The sequence below is a fragment of the Peromyscus californicus genome, unplaced genomic scaffold (assembly GCF_007827085.1).
Source record: "Peromyscus californicus insignis strain IS unplaced genomic scaffold, ASM782708v3 Scaffold_4__1_contigs__length_199733344, whole genome shotgun sequence".
NCBI classification, from domain to species: Eukaryota; Metazoa; Chordata; class Mammalia; order Rodentia; family Cricetidae; genus Peromyscus; species Peromyscus californicus.
In genome coordinates, this window is record NW_026294562.1 from 139,685,463 (window position 1) to 139,706,967 (window position 21,505).

Consider the following 21,505-nt stretch of genomic DNA (forward strand, 5'->3'; position numbering starts at 1 on the left):
ACAGGACCATTCAGATGGGACCTTCTAGGTCTACCTTCTTCTAGAGTCAATAAGCAGGTCCTTAATTAAGTTTAACTTCTGCTATTACATTGTTTGTATATTTTCATACATATATAATACAATTTTGTTTATAATATTAAATTTATGTCAGAACATTTTAGCCCATTCATGTGTTTCATTTCTGGAACATGTCCTGATTTTTTTCCTTTCTTCATTGGTGTCTATTATAGATAATCATGGGTGGTCCTCACATAGTGTTCTTGTTGGTCACACTGAGAGCATTTTCTGCTGTTGCAGTCGTAATACCTTCAATCTAAAGGCCCTGGAAACTTGTTAGGGGTTCAGCATTTGCTTTGTATGTACAAAAGGTTATCAGTAATTCCATAAATGCTATCAGGACATTAGTGATGGTCTCTTTAAAACTTTTTCTTTTATTTCATGATCATAATATAGTTACATCATTGGTCCCATCCTCTTCCTCTTGTCAAACACTCTCGTATACTCTCCCTTACTCTCTTTGAAATTCACGGACTATTTGTTCATTCATTGTTATTACACACACACACACACACACACACACACACACACACACACACACACATGCATATATATCCCCAAATATAACCTCCTAGTGTTCATAATCTCACAGAAAACCCCATGTTCCTTTTTATTTTACAATTTTCCGAGATTTATACCATAATGTTCCCTTAGTCTTAGGTTGAGTAATGTTTTCTAGGTGTATATAATGTGACTAGTTATTTTGATTGTTCTCCCTATGTTCACAGAGAAGTTTCCTTCATAATGGTTGAAAGTACACATATATGTAGGCATAGGGAAAACTGTGTAGATTGATGTTAGGGATTATGCTTGTTTATTAAAGCTGTAAATTTTAATAGGTTGTCCTCTAAGAACAATGAATTTATTAGTACTCAGTAGTCTCAGTACTGGGCATCGATTTCTCTAAGTCGAGCTTGTTTTAAGTATACTTCAAGAGCTCTTGGTTACTGCTAAAGTGTGCATGCCACAGCTGCTCTGTTAGGTTTATTGTACCATCTGCTGGATGTTATGGTTCATAGGTGTCACAGCTGATTGCTTCCTTCCTTTAAAAGTTTGCATGGCGTTTTCTGGTATCATGAAAGCTAGACCCAGAGAGGAGACATTCATGTCAGTTTCAGCTCAGGGACCTAGAGCCTGTGTCTGAAGTGTATGTTGTCTTCAGTAATAGTGACTTACTTTCCGCTTCTGGGGGCCAATCACAGGCATTAGAAATAGGCTGTATGTTTTGAGACTCTCTTGGACAGACCTAAATGGCAACTCAAAAGAGGCTTCTTATATCTGTTTTGGGGGTTGTTTGGTGGAAGATATATATATATATATATATATATATATATATATATATATATATATATATATATATATATCCATATATTCATATATCATAGTTTTTAGTTAAAGAGTTTATAAGCTGATTCCTTATGACTTTTCAGATATCCCTATTGTTATTTTGTATTTACCTAACTCTTCCCTCCACAAAGAGCCTGCCTTTTCTGATTTCCTTGATCAAATCATTGTTATTTGTAGTTTTATATTTTTTTAAAATTTTTGAATGATAAGGCTGCTTTCTGACGTCCTTGAGATTTTCGTTGCCATATTTGTAAAATCTAAAACAGTGAAAGAAGGGTGCAGGGAATATGGGAATGAAGAAAAAGGCAATCAAGAGAGCAGGAAGACAGAGTGAGAGGACGAAAAGAAGGACAGGAATGGCATGCCAGGAGAGGTGGTGTGCACTGGAAAGTGTTATGGACAGCAGTAATACAATGGGACAAATTATACTGGGGAAGGTGAGTGAAATAATCCTTACAATTAATTATTTTATATAATTATTTCATTCTAGTAGTTATAATCGGCTTCTGTTTTATAATTTTGAAGACCTACTTACATTACTTCAAACTATATTAATTTCCCCAATTAACTATATTGACAAACTCTATGCAACGAGGAATGGCATTCCTGTTGAACAGTAGAACCCTGTTCATACAAAACACTGTTTTACATATGAAACAAAGTGGGAGATTATTGAGTAATTGAATGAATGTAGACGAGGAATTTGATAGGGCTTGGTTAATGTGTGAGAAGGAATATACAGGTGAGCCATCTGTCTTGCTCTTGTTCCATACATGTGTGTAGTTCATAGGGGAGCAGTACAGACATGTTCCTCTATCCTGAGTTTTCAATTCTGTATCCAAAAACTAAAATTAACACTAGAGGAGTATCTCAGAGGACAAATCAGAGATAGGGTGGAAGAAATATTGGTAGTTACATGTAGCGAGTAGCAGCGAAACTTTTTTGCATTATATTGTTTATTGTTCTAGTTCAAAAATTACAAGGCTGGGGGAGTGCTCAGTCATCCATGTGCTTGACTTACAGTTATGATCACCTAGTAGTTTATTTCTAGATTCCATATTAAAAACAGACATATTAGTGTTTGCAAGAAATCGTGGAACTTCAAGTTTAGAGACAGAGTAGACCTTGGGGTCATGCTGGCCAACTAGCCTACATAACATAGTGAAATTCATTCCAGTGTTAAATGTTATCTCAAAAGAGCAAGAGATAGACTTACACACTGAAACAGTATTTGCTGAACATTACAGCACATTTGAATACATAAACTCCCAACACCTGGGGCTATATGCACAATTCTTGTGCTAGAGCAAGGCATCCAAATCCCAGCAAAGCCAGAGGCATATGTGTTGAGACCAAACAAAATATTTGAGAAGTTAGTGTATTTGATTGACTGCAGGAGGAGTGAGAGTCAGTTTATTCAGAGATACTTGCCCTGACAGGCTATTCATGCTCTAGTAGGTGATCACCCATCTATGTACACACAGACAGCACTGAATGGACTGAGTATCTATTAAAGAAGTGAGCCTATGAAGTTGGAATAGAACATTAGTGGACATTGGGGAAGAATTCAAGCCTAGAGAATTGAGGTTGGATTTTTCTAAAGATAATATGTGTATATATTAATATAAAAATAGTTTTAAAAGGATTAAGTTACTTAAGAAACAATACCAGGAGTCCTCTTCTTGTTCCCATGGACAAGCAGGCTATGTGCTCCCCACAATGAAATAAATACACATTTATTTCCCAAAAACAAATGGTGAAAGTGTGAGTAGATTTTGACAATCTTTCTTTTAAAATGTGTAAATCTTAAATTATTTCTTTACCACTATGAAACTATAATATACTCCATGATATTTGGGTTTATTGCTTGAACAGGGTTAGGACCTACCATTTCTGTAGATAATCCAAGCAGTTTCTCTTTAGTGAGCTATAATAGATATAAAGACATAATATATTGTGCTGGGTCATCATATATTCACAGCATATGATGAAACACACATGGGAGGATTGGAAAGAGTCAACAGCAGGCTATATTTGACAACCCACAGTCACAATCAGCATACTCTACATGCAAATGGAGGTTTTCTTGTATGTTGTCTGGATGAGTGCCTCGATGACCAGATAAAGGCTCAAGCTTCCTTAACACAGTGGCAGTTTTTCTCTAGTGTCAGTTAAAGTCAACACCATGCAACACCCAGGTAGGAGGCAGAAGAGATTGAGCAGGCTCCAACAGAGAACTCCCCCAGGTTACAGTAGGCTTTTATTTCCACTCCTAGGTTTTTCTCTTTTTTAAAAAATCATTTACTTATATTTTATTTATGAGTGCTCTGCATGTATAATTGTACGCCAGAATAGGACATAAGATCCTATCATAAATTTTTGTGAGCCACCATGTGGTTGCTGTGAATTGAACTCAGGATTCCTGGAAGAGTAGTCAGTGCTCTTAACTTCTGAGTCACTTGTTTGACTTTTAATTTATTCTTTATTTGCTTGCTCACACTCAGTCAACAGAGACAACCAGACCTAATCTAAACCCAAGCACCTAGCGTTCTTACTGTTCTGACTCCTGGCTGGACTTCAGTTCTCAGCTGGTTTCAGGATCTAGTCAGTGATTGACTGCAAGCTGTTCATTATAGAAGGAAGACTCTTCTGCTTTAACAGAGCCAATAGATTCCCAGTAAAGGCAGGGATTACCCACAGCCCTGCTCAGAGAGATTGTGCTCCTCTTTCTGTTTCTGAGAATTTGTTACTGTCTCCACTTCCACTGCTTCCGCTTTAAGATATTTCCTTCCTGCCTCAGAGTTGGATTCCTGCTTCATCTAAAAGGATACGGCCTTTGATATAATAGAGACTTGGGGTCTGCTGCTTCTTACAGTACTTTGGGGGTACCCACTCTGTGTAGAATTGCTGTGTCAAGGGCAGCTCTAATCTGAAATCCTGAGGTTTTCTGATTGCTGAGAGCAATGTCACTTATTATCTTACTGGTGTGCATCAGCCCTCTGAGAGTGATGACATATAATGTTGACAGACATCACTTCTTACTATCCAGCTGCTAGGAAGTATTTCAGAGATACTCCTTTCCAGTACAGGCTCTACTTTCAAGGTGAAATTGTCACTGCTGTCTGTGAAAAAACAGTTCCTATATTTTATTTTCTCTCTGTCCATTCCTTTTCCCCCCCTTTTTTCTTTGAATGGAATGGAAGGGAAGAAGACTGTTCATACTCCTATGGAAAGAACTTTAGTCAACAAACTTTTCTTTCTCCTTTTTCTCTTATTGACGAATGTCTCCTCATAAGCAACCTGCTCCCGCCAGTCACTTTACTGTATTTTCATGTATGTTAATGTGGTTATTTTGCTTTGTCTGGGTTGTTCTTTGGAATCCAAAAAAAAAGGTTTTTTTTTTCATTTTATTTTTACATCATCTTGTGGCTCTCATGATTCCCATGTTAACTTTTTCCCACTAAATTTCTCTTCTTGTGTTGATTCTGAAAGGAAAATATAGGGTCAGAATGATGGTCAATTCACGTAAAGATGAGCAACGCAACGGAGCATTTTATGCAAATAGAAACATTTGGGTGAGACACTCATTACAGCAGTTTCTCTCACATTGGCTCGGGAGCTCAGGCTGAAATTTTAGTAGATTTCTTCAGCACTGCTTTGGACTCTTTTGGTAATACAGCTGCCCTTGTGTCACACATGACACATGCTTACTGATAGTTCTGTATGTAAGCCCACTAAACCCTGTAGTTTACCAGCCTGGACATGATGGGACCTTTTACAGTTTCTGTCCTGGCATGCATGTCCTACCTGGAGCGACAGATCGTTCCTTATGTCTTTTCAGGAAAAGAGAAACAGCAGGAAAATATGTCTAGATTTAAGTTGGCTCACAAACATCTGTAATGAGATCTGGTGCCCTCTTCTGGTGTGCAGGCATACATGAAGGCAGAACACTGTATACATAAAAATAAATATATCTGTAAAAAAAAAAATCCTTACTGGTGGGAATACATTTTAAATTTTTATCAAATATCCTTTTTTCAATTAATTTATTATTAAGAATTTTTTTATTCATTTTACATACCAACCACAACAGATTCCCCTCTCATCCCTCCTCCTGCTCCCTGCAAGTCTTCTCCAAGAAACCACCCCACATCCCCTGCCCTGAAAAGGTAAGGCCTCCCATCAGGAGTCAGCAAAGCCGGGTACATTCAGTTTATGCAGGTCCACCCCCCCACACACACATCAAGACTGTAAAAAGTGTCCCAAAAATCCAGTTCATGCACCAGGGTTAGATCCTATTCCCACTGCCAAGGGACCCCTTAAACAGACCAAGCTACATAACTGTCTGGCTTATGCAGAGGGCCTAGTATAGTTTCATGCAGGCTCCATAGCTGTTGGTTTAAAGTTCATGAGTTCCCAGATGTCACCAGTTCTTATTGGTGCTCCCTTTATTACACAGGAAGGTCTACAACTGCTATATACTTGTGGTCCTTTTTTTTTTGTTTTGTTTTCTATATGTATTTAATATCAGGTCTGACCACTTTGTATTGGATAACCAATGGAATGGGAGTGTAGGTGGGGAGTGGGAAATGGGGGCTCTTTCTTGAGGAAGACCATTTCTCCCACTCTTAGCAGCCTCAAGTGCCATAGTCTTTGTCTAGGGTTCAGACCCTACAAGTTCCCCCCTTCCATGTTAGCATGTCCATTGGTGTCTTCGTTGTTCAAGTCTAGCTTAGGTAGCCATATTGAGATTTCAGGAGTGTAACCTTTCCAACGACTCTAGGAGACAATTTCACAGCAAAATCCCTGCTCCTCTGGCTCTTGCAATTTTTCTGCTTCCTCTTTCACAACAATCCTGAGTTTTAGGTGCAGGGATTGTTTTGTAAGTTAATCAAATATTTTTTTTTTTAATTTACAACTGAAACAGAGCCTTACTTCACACCATATGCAAAAATCAACTCAGGACTTAAATAAAAAGCTGAAACTATTTCTAAAAATTATTTGACATCTTTTCTTCCCTTTAAGAGACTTTTTTGGAAAAACACTCGATCCTGTGTGCTCCATCTACAGGTCAACACACCCCAAGCCAGGCATATTGTCTGTCTGTCCTTTGGGCTTTCTGACTGGGCAGATACTGCCAACAGATACCAACAGAGATCAATAAGACAGCTTTCTATTGCTGGTTTCTCTCACTTCATTTTAAATGTGTGTTTGCTTCTCTCCCATCCTCAACAGATTTTACTTCAAAAAGATCAGGAACTCGATTTATTGATAGCTGTTGGAAAGTGGAGAATAGGAGAGTGTGCAGTGAGGTTTATCTACTGGGGTTTACTGAAATCCCAGAACATGACAGTGGTACTGTCAGATTTGTGATCCTTCTGATTAAGGCTCTAGTGAGCTGTGACCACACAAACACTGCCAAGCTTGGCAAATATTACTGTAATATAGTTGATTTACGATACCAAGTTTCAGTGTGCTTCCCAGTATGATTTGAATCTCATGACTTGCAAGAAGCAAGTAATGCTTGCTTCTCTGGATCGTGAGGAACTCATACTGTTGATACAGGCCACCTTACTCACTCATTGTAGTATAAAACCAACTGCTGTTCAACATTTAACTTTGAGTGTTAATTGCTTGCATATAAAACACAATTGAATTTTTTTATTTTTGTATGCACTACTACTTTACTGAAATTATTTTTTGAACTAAGACTATCAATACTTTTCTACGTACAAGGTTACATTTGTCACAAAAGATTTATATTGTTTTTGTTGCCTTCAGGATTAGATATTTAAGAATAAAATGTTCAGTGTTCATTTTTTCCCAGTTACTGCCATGAGGATGTCCTCTAGGACTATGTCCATGCAAAGTGACAACAGTGGATATCACTGATTTTTTTTTTCAATTGCAGAAACACTGGTCCTTGACAAGTGCTACAGCCACAGAAGCTTACAAGATTTCATTTCCATCACTAATTGTTGAGTGTTTTTTTCAAACCATGAATGCATTTATGGGTTCTCAAAGACCTTTTCCTGTGTACTTTGAGACAATCATGTTAGTCTTTGTCTATTCTTATAGTAAGACAGTATGTTACAAGAACGCTTAATGTATGTTAAGCTAAATCAACATATTTTGGTCACTTTTACTAATCATAGCATAAAAGAGCAGTTGTCAACCTGTTGGGCAAGACCCCTTTGGGGATCAAACCAGCCTTTCATAGGGGTAAATACAGATATTTACATTATGATTTATGACAGTAGTACAATTACACATATGAAGTAGCAATGAAAGTAATTTTATGGTTGGGGGTCACCACAACATGAGGAACTACATTAAAGGGTAACAGCATTAGGAAAAGTTGAGAACCATAGTATAAAATATTTTCTATGAACTGGAGAAACTTTATGATATTAACAAGTATCCTTTTTTCAATTTTCATATAATTTTTTCTTACAATATATTTCAATCATATTCTCCCTTTCAACTCCTCCAAAATCCTCACCATACCTACCTATATAATTTCATGTCCCTAATGCATGCCTCTGTTCCCCTCTTCACCCTTCTTTTACTCTCTCTCCACATATCACACACTTCTTAAACTAAGAGAGAGATAGAGAGACAGAGATAGATAGATAGATAGATAGATAGATAGATAGATAGATAGATAAGATAGGCAGGAGGGAGAGAGAGAGAGAGAGAGAGAGAGAGAGAGAGAGAGAGAGAGAGAGAGAGAGACAAAGCAAACAAACAAACAAACAAACAAAAAAACCTCAAAGGACAAAAATGACCAAAACACCAAAAAAAAAAAAAAACAAACGTAAAATTCCACACAAAATCCAAAACAAAACATGGAGTACTTTTTGTGTTATCTAACTATGGCTGGGCATGGGGCCTGCCCTGGATTGTGATTGAGAAACTCAGTGACACACCATTGGAGAAAACTTATTTCTCTTTCAACAGTGGGTACTTGTTAGCAGCCAGACTTTTTTCCACTCCCCCTGCTCACTGCAGGGATTTTTGTCTGGTTTGAAACTGTGCAGGTCTTTTGTGTACTTCCATACTCTCTGTGCGGTCTCATGTTTATATGTCCTGCTGTGTATAGAAGGGGCTTTTTCCTTGGAGTCAACTACCTCTGGCTCTTACAATCTTTCCATCTCCTCTTCTGCATTGATCCCTTAGGCTTGAAGATAACAGTTTGATGAAGACTTCCCATTTAGGTACCAAGGTACCAACTGATTCAATGTTTCCTTCCACTGTCCAGTTGTGATTGCCTGAGTTATTTTCCATGTACTACAAGAATAGGCTTCTCTGATAGAGTTAAGTGATACACCAACCTATGCCATCATGAGTTACTTTATTGATATTTTCCTATAGCAGAATAATAATGTTAAGTTTAATTTGAAGATTAGCCCTGGACCTATCTAGTCTCAGGTTCTTCTTGACCACTTTAGCAGTATCAGATATAGGTTCAAACTTATGGAATGACCCTAAAATCCAATTCTAAAGTTTTGTTTACTCCCATAATTATTGATACCATCATTGTAACAGCATATCTTCCAGGGAGGTCCCTACTGAGGGTTTCAGGTTTTGTAGCTGGGTGGCATGGGTGATTTCTTCTTTCTTGAAGCCACATGCAGAGTACCTTCCAACACAGTGAGTGCTATTCAGTAACAGTGAAGCTGTAGTGGGAACTAGATCGATTTCTCCATGTTTGATGTCATAAATACGTGGTATTTTCAGCAATGGAGAGTAACTGATACTTTTGACAATAGCCTGTGATATTGGGAGGCGGGTATGGAACACCATTGGCTATTGATACAACAAGAAATAATCCACTCCGGACCCCAGATTTATTTGGTGTCATGATATGCTTAGGTAAGGATTGTCCCCCTTGTATGGTAATTCCATTTAAATGGATTTCATTTATATGTATGGGAGTGCCAAAGTCATTTGTGAGATATTCATACAAAATACTGCATTTAGATTATTTCCACCCTTCCACTTGTAGTTCCTTCCATGTGTGCCCATTAGCTCTCAAATTCATGGTCAGTTGTCACATAATACAATTTTATATATTTAACTACCAACTTAAAGCCCATTAAGTGTTGCTCATATATACATACATACACACACACACACATGTATATATATATATATATATATACATGTGTGTGTGTGTGTGCATGCATGTGCTTAGGGCTGATATCTTGAGATTTAATAACTTATCAGTGGACTTGTCCCAGGAGAAATCTGATTCTCCTTCCCTTAGCATCTGTTAATTAACTGTAGGCCTTCAGCTAGCAGTGTGGCCTGTGACATTTCCCCCAGTCACACTGGCATGACAACCTATGCTGTCGCTTTTCGAATCTTTAGTATCTCTGTTTGTTGAGATATTGATGGTACAGCTTCCCTGTCATGTAGAAGACTCTTTCTCTCAGCAGACATCCTGTTCCTCTGGATCTTACATCCTTGTTTCCACATCTTCCATGAAGTTCTCTTGAGTCCTGTGTGTTATGTGATTTCTTTTCCCTTTTCCTTTCTTCCTTCCTTTTATTTTGATTTATCCATTTGTATTGGGAACCCCGGATGTTTATTCTTTACATTTTGGTAGTTGTGGAATTCTCTGTTAATTTCTACCTCCTTCAAATTGAATCTTTATTGTTTAGGGTGAAAGCTATACTAATCTCTGTATAAGGGGATACATATTTGAAATGTAGTTAGAAATTATACTGGTTTTAAAAAGATGCTGTGATAAGTTCTCCTTCAGGATCTATCACCTCACTAGCAGTGGGCAGATCACCAGGTATGCAATATCGAGCAACATAGTTCTCCTTAGCCTTGATATAAGCTTATATTACTTCCCAGAAATATTGTCAACAGTTCAGGCCTGGCTCTGAGCCACCAAGCCTCTAATACCCTGTTAATGTGTAAGTTTTGGGAAATAATGACACTTAAGGAAAGATAGTTTAATCATGAAGTTTACTTAGGAGTTTTGTAGCTGTGTTATCTGCAGCATGTATCTCAACATAGCATGGTGGCAAGGAGTAGACAAAATGCAAATCTGAATGCCACAGTAGACTCTCTCTCTACCAGTTTAATATTGTAGGAAATTCTAAAGTTGTACTTACTGGAAAGTAGATTAAATGCAGTTGAGGCTTTTGACAGATGGTTGGGCCATGTGGGGCATGAAATGTACATCAGAATCCTCTGTGCCACTCTTGTCCCACTATACTTTTTGGGCTCACATGGGAAGAGCACAGATAATCTCCCATTTTGTAAGAGTTTAGTCCAGTGTTCAGAAATCTAAAATTGAAACTTGAAGAGGATCTCAAAGGAAAGCTTCAGAGATGAGGTAGAAGAAGATTAGCAGTTTACATAGAGTGAGTAACCTGTGATCCTTGGAAATCATTCAGGGTGTTACTTTTCCTTTTTAGGTCAAAATGTGCAAACCAGAGACATGCTTACCTTACAGATATGATCACCTGATTTTTCTTCATAGAATATGTAAAAATCAAAATCAAGTGAGAGTGTGGGCTGGCACTCCCAGGGTATGACAGGATATGAGGAGAAGTGACAGGCACATATTTTTTTCTCAACTGGCCTAAAGTACTTGGCAAATCTAGTCCATTGAAAAATGCTGTCTCTAATTAGCAGAGGTAGTAGACAACTCATTGTAACAGTATTTTCTGGACATGACAGAACAGTTGAACACATTATCTCACGACAACTAACACTGCATGAACAAGACTGATATCAGATCAAGCCAGACAATATCTCACTATATCTGGAAGAGGGACTCATGAAGTTCCACTCCTATCTGAATAACTATTTTTATTTGATGGTATGGTGATATTTTATTTGTGCTGAAATGTGATATTTTATTTGTATGTTAATAAATAAAGTTTGCTTGGAGATCACAGGTCATAGTCAGCCAAAAACAGAAGTGAGGCAGTGGTAGGTAACACATGCCCTTAATCTGATCACATGGCAGGCAGAATCTCTGTGTATTCAAGGACACAGCCAAATGTGGTGACACATGCCTTTAATCCCAGTACCAAACATAGAGACCTGGAGGTCTGTATAGACAGGCAGTGACGAGGAAGTGATATGGCTGGGCTAAGAGCCAATGAGAAGGCAGAACAGGAAGGCAATAAAGGTGCAGGTTAGACAGGAAGAAGCTCTCTTGGGAAGCTATGGCGATGTGGTTGGCTAAGGTTAGTTGGTGGCTATTGCTCTGATCTCTATGGCTTGCACCCTTGTATTTGTTGCTGTGTTTCTTATTTAATAAGAGTGTTTAGAAATTCGTCTACATGATGGCCTGCTGGAGATAAGTAAGATTCCTTCAGGGATGTTTGCCTTGAGAGGATATCTGTTCTCTAGTAGATTGTCCCACATCCATGCACATTCAGGAAGCACTAAAGTGAATCTTTTAGAATAAAGAAGAGAGGGAGGGAGAGAGAGAGAGAAAGAGAGAGAGAGAGAGAGAGAGAGAGAGAGAGAGAGAGAGAGAGAGAAAGAGAGAGAGAGAGAACACATGAAGTCGGGGACAGGATTTTAATAGTAGGAATGGGGAGGAATTTTACAAACAATATATGTTAACATTGAATAAAATATTTTAATTGAAACTATTTTTTCATACAATGTTCTCTGAATATGATTTTCCCTTCATCTCTTCTAGGTCCTCCATTTCTCTCAAATGATCTAAGTCTTTGTCTTGTTAGTCTCTTTCTTCAGAAAACAAACAGGCAAATAAAAACCAGAATAGGAGAGAGAGAGAGAGAGAGAGAGAGAGAGAGAGAGAGAGAGAGAGAGAGAGAGAAAGAAAAAGAAACAGAGACAGAGAGATACACAGAGAGAGTGTACATGAAGTTGGGGATAGAATTTTGATAGTAGAAATTTCACAAACACAATATATATTAACATTGAATAAAATATTTTAATTAATTATATATATATTTGGTTTTTCAAGACAGGGTTTCTCTGTGTAGCTTTGCGCCTTTCCTGGGACTCACTTGGTAGTGCAGGCTGGCTTCAAACTCACAGAGATCCACCTGGCTCTGCCTCCCGAGTGTTGGGATAAAAGGCGTGTGCCACCACCGCCCGGCAGCAGTCTTTTTTTTTAAACACACACACTTTTTTAAAATCAAGGACTAGTAGTTTGACCTCCAGCAAACAGCTGCATTCACATATGTATTTACTTCACACATAAAAAAATCAACTGTATATGCATACACGCTCACATAGGTAGAACGGTCTGATCCAGTGTAATAATTCATGAATATAATCATAGCACATGAGGGAACTGACAGGGAGATTGCAAAGTGTCAACAGCATGTTGCATTTGGCAGCCCAGAGTCACAATCAGAAGGTCCCAGACAGAAATGGAGGCTTTCTTATAGATATCCATGATAAAGCCCTAATTAGCAAATACAAGTTTAGCCCCCAAGCACTACTGGCTGTTTGATCTGTTGTCAGTTGGAACCATGGCTTCTGGTAAATCACTTTCCCCCCATCTTTCTTCTTTTATTTTTGCCGTTTCTACTACAACACACAGGGAGGAGTAATATCTTGTTCAAACAGTACCTCTAGTGGAGAGTCTCCAGGTTAAAATTTTGATACCTCTTCCTTGGCTTGAGCTCTCTTTCATATTTTCTCTGCTGACTGGTATTTAATCTATTCTTTATTTTCATAAACACATTTAGTCGAGCAGAGGCAACCAGAGCTAATACTAATCCATGCCTTATATCAGGACTAGGAAGTGATAAATAGTAGAGACAAGTCAGGAAAGCACACGTGAGAATGGATGTATTTCACCCCTTAGAGATTTCAGAGGACTAAGTTTTCATGCCTCAGAGGATGATGGATTGATAATAAGATCTGGAAGAGAATAGGGGAGGATGAGATTGAGATGCATGTAGAGATGATAGTTATATAACTGTAGACACACAGAAAAATAATATGAAGGAGGGATCTTTCTTGATTACACAAGGAGCAGTTTAGAAGAGGCAGCCATTAGAGTGTCTCAGAGTAGAGTCCATCAAAAAGGCCATAGTAAAACTTAGCAGATAGCAATATCCAAAACACAGGACAGCTTTTTGGTGATAGTGTGTATTATTCAAGAATGCTATGCAAAGGAGGTAGTATTTGTGACATATGAAAGTGAAACTGTTAGTACTATTATAAATTTTTCTGAGTGTATAATTATTAAAATAATTAGGGCAGTTTTCTCCTTATTGAAAGAAGAGAAGAGCTAATAAGGATAAAATTATAAAATCTCAATCTCAGAATTTAAATTTTATTGAAACCAGGCTCTCATTATTGTTTCTATGAAATATGAAGCCACAGGAACTATTTGGTTACACTAAAAACAATGTAATTATCATTGACAGAGATTGAAAAAGTAGCCATAGCACATTTGATTATCCTTAGGTACTCATACATGGGCATGCTTAAAAACCCATTGGCTCCTAAAAATATATTGTATGGATTATAGTTTTCCAATATTCTATCATAGCTTAGAATTGCAATCAATCAAAAGGTCACACGGGACTTTTTAATTTTATTTGATTTATATTTTGAAGTTAAGTACACACACACACACACACACACACACACACACACACACATATATATATATATATATATAATAGATCTTTATCATATCCACCCATTCTCCATCCTATAAATCATCCATGATGCTCATATAAATCTCAATTCTAGCTAGATATCCTCATTCTATAATAGTTTATTTATTCATTCTTCAAAACCAATGATCAATTAGTGCTTCACATATATTTGTACAGGATGAGTACCCAGAAAAGAACATTCAGCATTTTCAACAAGGTAGGGGGAAGAGAAGGAAACAGAGGTAGTATACAGAGAAAACACAAGGACTGAGGGACAAATTATTAAGTGGAATCTAGAAAAGTACTCAAAGACTGCCTTATATGATAGGTTTGGAGTAAGCAACATGGATGGCAGGTGGTCACTCTTACCCTTAACTGAGTGGCAGTTCATATGCATTTCTGCTTGGACTGTGAGGTGAGAGAGTCTCATTTGTGATACTTAATTGTTTTATCTGTCTTTCTCTAAGAATCTGGTCAGGAGGGAGATTTGCTCCATGTGGATGTCTAGATGGATCACATTGATGTTGTGAGAATGACAGTCTGCTAGAAACCTGAAGGGTAAGTGCACTGCTTTAATTATAAAGTTGAGTTTATAATCACATCAATACATAGCATAAACTTATAAGCATCCATTTTTAAGGACAGTGGTATTTAAATTGCCCAATAATAATTTTCATCACAGATAGTGGGTGAATTAATTATGTAAAATTGTTGAAATTTCATTTAATAATTCTCTTCCAGAAATGAACAGGATATTCTAGCTGATTTTCTATGCTGTTTCCTATGACATGCCATCTTGTAGACAGTTAGAATTAATTTCACAAATAATGTCATCCAGATGTGCATCTGCCTATTAAATAGTGTGTTATCCTGACAGTATTTTCCTGTGAGGACTCTTTTGTTTATTGCCATGTATTAACAAACAAAAAACCCAAAATTTCCATTGTCCCTCTTCTGGATATCCATCAATAAAACATGGTAGTGAGTTTTATGTCAATGTGACACTGGTATACTCATTAGTGAAGTGGCCACCTCAGTTGAGATAATTCATCCATAATATTGAGCTGTGGGCAAGACAGTTGTATATTTTCTTAATTAGCAATTGATAGGGGAGGGCCCAGCCCATTCTGCATGGTGCCACTACTGGGTTTGTGGTCCTGGGTTCTATAAGAACTTAGGCTGTGCAAATCAAATCTAGCAAGCCAGTAAGCAGAACTCCTAGATGGCATCTCTGCCAGCTCCTGCCTCCAGGTTCCTGCCCTACCTGACTTCCTTTGATGATGAACTGTGATCTGGAAGTTTTAACTATTCTTCCCCATCTTCCTTTTGCTCACAGTGTTTCATCATAGTAATAGAAAACCTAAAATATAAAATATATATATATATAGCCCCATCCCCAAGGACTTGCAACGACCACATTATAAAGTCAGTTCAGTCTTTCTGGTATGTTCTTTCCTGATAACAAATGAAGTCAACACACATGGTAGAAAGGGTCCTGACAAGGGAGACTTTAATTTTGACCCTCAATACTCTTTTCCAATATTTGAATTTGTATTTGAAAAAGAGAAATTTTTTTTATTTTATGTTACTTTACTTATTTATGACCCCTTGTAGTAAAGTGTGATTTTAATATGTGTATTTTGAAGTTGTTTACTTTTAATATTTTTGTATGGACTCATTCTAGAAAAGCTGTATATCCTTATACTTACAATAGAAGAGGTTATAGTCATTTCAGTCACTTCAATTTCACTAAGTTCTTTACTTTTTTCAACAGTATCATTATCATCCATTTATGAGAACAATTACTTCTTTTCTAATGCTATTTTTGTGTAAAGATTGCATAGATGTCTTAAATAAAAGAATTTCATAGGAAGAACAAAAAAAATCAAGAAAGAAAGAAAATCCTTTTCAACAGAAGTAAGGACTAAGTCTTGTCAGAGTACTTGGGAAATCCTACGTGATGACTTACATGACCTTGCCTGAGACCCAGGGAACATGTATTGAAGCTGTCTTTGCATGGCGAACACTTGTGTCTTGTTTGTTCACTCTTACTAAGCAAGCCCGTCATTACTCTGGTGTTCATCCCACCGCCACAAACTTCCAGTTAAGATTGATGGAGACCCTAACACTTTGACCTCTGGTGACAAAGAAGATTCAGAGCAGGATATTTTCTGGACTGGACACACTCTATTCACTATACTGTTAAGGAAGCTCATGAACTTAGTAGTTTGAAAAGACTTCCTCCACTTGCCTCATGTATATAAGTGGGAAGTAACTATTGTAGCAGTTGGGGCTGTTCCGTGGAGCTGCTGGCAGTCATGGGAGGGAAGTTCCAACTTGGCAGCAATCCCAAGTCATCACCATTGCTGAGTTGAGCTTTTTGGTGATGCATGTGTCTGAATTCCATCTGTAACCCCCCAAAACTCATTGGCTCACAAGCAGAAGATTAGTGTATTTATTTTTAATTTTAATTTCATAGATTCCCTGTCCTGGATGAATGGAGCTTTTTTCTCTCTAAAAAAAGGATAAATAACAGGAAAGTATGCCTAAGCCCAGTATAAATTTTTTACATATTTAAAAAAAGTATCTCTTTCATTCTTTTTCCAAAACATACTATACAACTGTCCTTGTTCTGTTTCATATTTGTGGATTTTTTTAGGTTTTTGTTACATGCATATATGTGTATGGCTATACACACACACATACACACACAGCCTCATTTTAGATTTTTGTTACATGCATATATGTGTAAGGCTACACAAACACACACACACAGACACACACACACACACACACACACACACACACACACACACACACACATCCTAGCTAAGTATGTGTAAATTTACTTGTTCTTACATTTTCAATTTTGACCATCTGGTAGTGAATTTAGTGTGCATGTTTCCCTTGTTAAGATAAAATTTCTTATTTTTTTAACCTTTTGGATGAGTTGTATTTTTTCAGCAATTTTTGCCTTATTTCAAATGAAAGAAAGATTTTAGTCTTTTTAGCCTTGCTATGGTACTTCCTTGTATAAAGTTACCATAAAATTCAAGCTGCCATCAGTATATTCTTAATTTTCATAAGTGTATTTCTCAGTTAATTATTTGACATCAGGCCTCCTCTTATTCTTCTTCTACTGCCCAGATCCTTAGGAAAATTGTATTTCTGCAGTATCATGTATCAGAATAGGAGGATCCTGTGGAAACACACTAAGGTAGTCCTATTCACCAGATTGAACCTAGAGCTCATTTATCTCTTTCTTTTGTCATTTCTGTGGCTACACAGCTTAGATACAATTGTATTTAATAATGCTTCAGAGATTAATTTGTAAAGTATATGATCTTTGATTATTCTTTATTAATGATCTTTTTGATCTGTAATGATCTTTTTATCCTTAATTGTATATTTCTAAAATTTTTAATGTTTTAATATAGTTGCCTCATTTCCCCCTTTCATTTGTTCTCTCCTAATCTTGCCATATAACCCTCCTTATTCACTTTGAAGTTCATAGCCTCTTTTTCATTAATTGTTCTCTCTTTCTTTCTCTTACTCTCACACACACATAACAGACACACCACACACACACACACACACACACACACACACACACACACTCACACACTCACACACTCACACACTCACACACACACAACACACCTAAATATATAAATAAACAATCAGCTATAAGTGTTAAGTAACGAAAATCCAATTTTCATGTTGTGTCCACTTGTCCTAGAACTTTTGAGAAACATTTTACCTACTATTTTTTTGCATTTTTAAGATGAGTTAAATTAAAATCAGTAAATGATATATTTGAGTCCTCAACTTATGTCAAATAATTTTGTATATGGGGTGTGTGTGTGTGTGTGTGTGTGTGTGTGTGTGTGTGTGTGTGTGTACTTGTGTCTCTGTGTGTGTTGTCACATTGCATTAAGTTTTGAAAACAGGAAATGCGATTGGTACTTGCTGATTTTGTTCTTATTTTAAGGATAGTTTTGTTGATACCAGATTTGTTTTTGTTTTTTTACAATTTTTTTTAGTTAGTTTGATCATTAGGACAAAGGAGTGACACATATGGGGACCTGCATGCCCACTGCACCCAATATCTACAGTACTTGTGACTATTGCATTTATAATACTATCAATACATTTTGACCAGGACTTTTGTACTTTTTAAACCTTATTTTGATTTACTAATAATATGATAATGATTGCTGCTTAAGTATACATATTTCTCAATTAGTATTTATTCTTAAACATTTTCTTTTTTCTCCTATGATGTTGACATATGACCTCATCATTTGCTGCCTCAGACACTGAGGAGATGCTTCTCTGCCTTCTCCTGGGAAGCTTTCGCTGAAGACACAGACCTCACATCTAGCTGGTGGTATTGTAATTTGAGGGGCTTCCTGCCTTTTAATTTTAATTATTAGTTTCTTGTGTGTGAAACTCAGCTAAGTTTTTATGTTTCTGTGCATTAGCATGTTTTCTGACCATACTTTTAAATTCATACATTTTGTGACTGTCTTAATATTTCTGTAGAAATTGCATAATGTTTTTTCCACCTAGATGTAGTGTATATTTCTTGCCATAGAAACTGTTCATTCTCTCCACTAATTTCTCTGAGGATAGTGTCCGGTAAAAGACTGTGAAGTGCACTCGGGAGGCAGAGCCAGGTGGATCTCTGTGAGTTCGAGGCCAGCCTGGGCTACCAAGTGAGTTCCAGGAAAGGCGCAAAGCTATACAGAGAAACCCTGTCTCGAAAAACCAAAAAAAAAAAAAAAAAAAGACTGTGAAGTGGCATTAATTTGTATCTTTTCTTGTCTAACTTTTGGGAAAGTACTGAAACTTTTAGCGTTCTAGGTATTACATTCCATTGAAATTCATGAAATTCATGTATATATGACCTGATATGTTGAGTCTTTTCTTTTTATTAGATTAATCTCTCTTAATAAATATAATGTTTTCATACATTTATATAATGAGTTTTGGTCATTTCATCCCAATTCTTCTGTCTCATCCTACTCTTCTGCTGAAACTGTACTTTCTAAGTCCCCTGACCATTTGTTTTATTTTTTTATTTTAAGAAGTTGAGTGTTTCATGAAAGACTAATGTATTTACATGATTTCCACATCTCTACATCTTTGTCTTGCATACTCTACCTGTGTACTCCTCATTCCACTCTCAAATTCATGATCTCTTCATTATTATTATTGTTGAGTACACACACACACACACACACACACACACACACACACACACACACACACACAGCCTGCTGAATCCCATTAGTGTTCCTGGGTTGAAAACAATATGTGAGTATAAACCATAAAATTAGTAGTGCAGTTAAAAATTATAGAGGTTTATGAAAGTGGTGGCTAGGTCATCTAAGTTCCATGTGCTCACTAGTCACATGACCTTTGCTGGTTTACATTATGAGGCATAATTTTTCTCTTGTTAAGCAGGCCTTGGATCCAATTAGGTAGATATTAGTTACTGACAGGCTATAAGAGCCACTGGTGTGTCTTTAGTGATATCTAGGCATGCTGCTCATTCAAAGACATCATAACTTTGTTGGACAGTTGATTACTTTCCAGCCTTAACTGCTTTCCTAACGCCTTCCAGGTATTACTTTTCTCTGAAAGCTAGTCCCCACAGATCAGGCTTTTATGTAGGTCAAGTTAAACTTCTCATTGATCCAGATCCAAATGCAGTGATTTCTGCAATAGGGATTTACCAGCCATTTCTTGGAAGCAACCAAGTACAGCAGTAATAGAGTATACTCTTTTAGTATTCTCTTGGACTCCCCTTACCAACAACTCAGAAGGAGTTTTCTCTTGTATATCTCTAGAGGTTTTTTAGATTTTACACACACACACACACACACACACACACACACACACACACACACACACACATATATATATATATATATATATATATATATATATATATATTCCCCTGATTGGTGTATTATGCCCCCAATTTCAATTAAATACATGCACATATATGTATATCTCACATAGCTAATTTGGGGATAAATATAAAATACAAAATCATTATACAAATTATTTCCTTGTCATTTTTACCATCCTTTGTGTTTCTATTTTTCTTCAGGTTTTCTTCTTGAATCCTCATAAAACTGCTTTGCAGAAATGTCTATTAGGAATATTACTTACATAGTTTTAATAATCCTCCTTTAAGTTTTGAATCGTAAGATATTTTATACTTTTTGGTCACTGGACTGATCCAATGTCCTATAAAAACACTTTATTCTATTGATTAAGAACCAGGCAGCCTGTAAGGTATGGCTGATAGTTGCCTCATAATTCTACTCCCCCCTCACAATGTTTCCAAATAACTGTCTTGCAAAAAACTATCATCCAGGGCATATAACTCATTTGCCATAACTTGTTTTATGCAAGCCTGACAAAAGTGAAAATGGCTTTGTGGACAGGCTAGAGTATATAGATCAGAGATCATGAAGGTAGGAGGCCCCATCTGTGCAGGTCTATAAAAGCTATAGTCCCTGCAATGAAAGGGCAATCTGGTGAAAACTTTGGGTGGGATTACAAGAAAACTGTAGATGAATACAGCAAAACTGTAGTTTGTTTGGGAAGAGCAATGCTTTTGTTCTTGATATGGGTAATTGAAGAGAATTTGCACAAATCAGTGAAGATTACAGAAGGAAATTTTACCTGGTTGTTTGTCTTTATAAGAGAATTGGGGGTTCATGGTAGAGGCATGGGCAATACAGAGTGGGGTGAGATATATCACTAAGATGAGGTCACCAGGACAATGGATGTGAGTTTTGGAAATCCCAGGAGAGCAGTGTTTTTCTCTGTGGTGTTCAGTAGCAGATATGTTTGATATGTGTATGACTTATTTCTGCCTGGGAATGCCGTATCAGGAACAGAATTATCAGCAAGCAGCTGCACCGGGAACATGGCTCCTTCTGTGGTTAATGAGAAATGTGTCTCAATGTGAGTTTCAGCTCTGAGGGATATTTCTGGTGCAAGGTAAGAACCATAACAAAAAGCATTGTTTAGCTGACAGTTTGGTATTGACTTCCAATACAGTATGCATATTGGATAAAAGAAAATAAATGCAAATTTCAGTTAGTATTCTGTATAGGTGTAGAGGTCAAAAGTATAAGAGAGCACAGAATAGACCAGTAATACAGAGCATCATCTGCCATCCCCAAAGGTGGAGTCCATTGAATTCATGTAGCAATAAGTTTAGGTTTCTGAGGCAATGATAATCAAAGACAATTCAACACTAAAATTCTTAGAATTGCAGAAAAACTTCCACATGGCATATTTTTATTAATTTTTTGTAGTTTCATACATATAATTTTGTGTAATTAATGAAAACTGCTGAACCCATCGGCAATTGTGTATTTCTTATATAGAGGGTGTGTGCTTGTGTTTAGGGATAATCTCTTGGCCTCATCTGGCCCATCCAAGGCTCA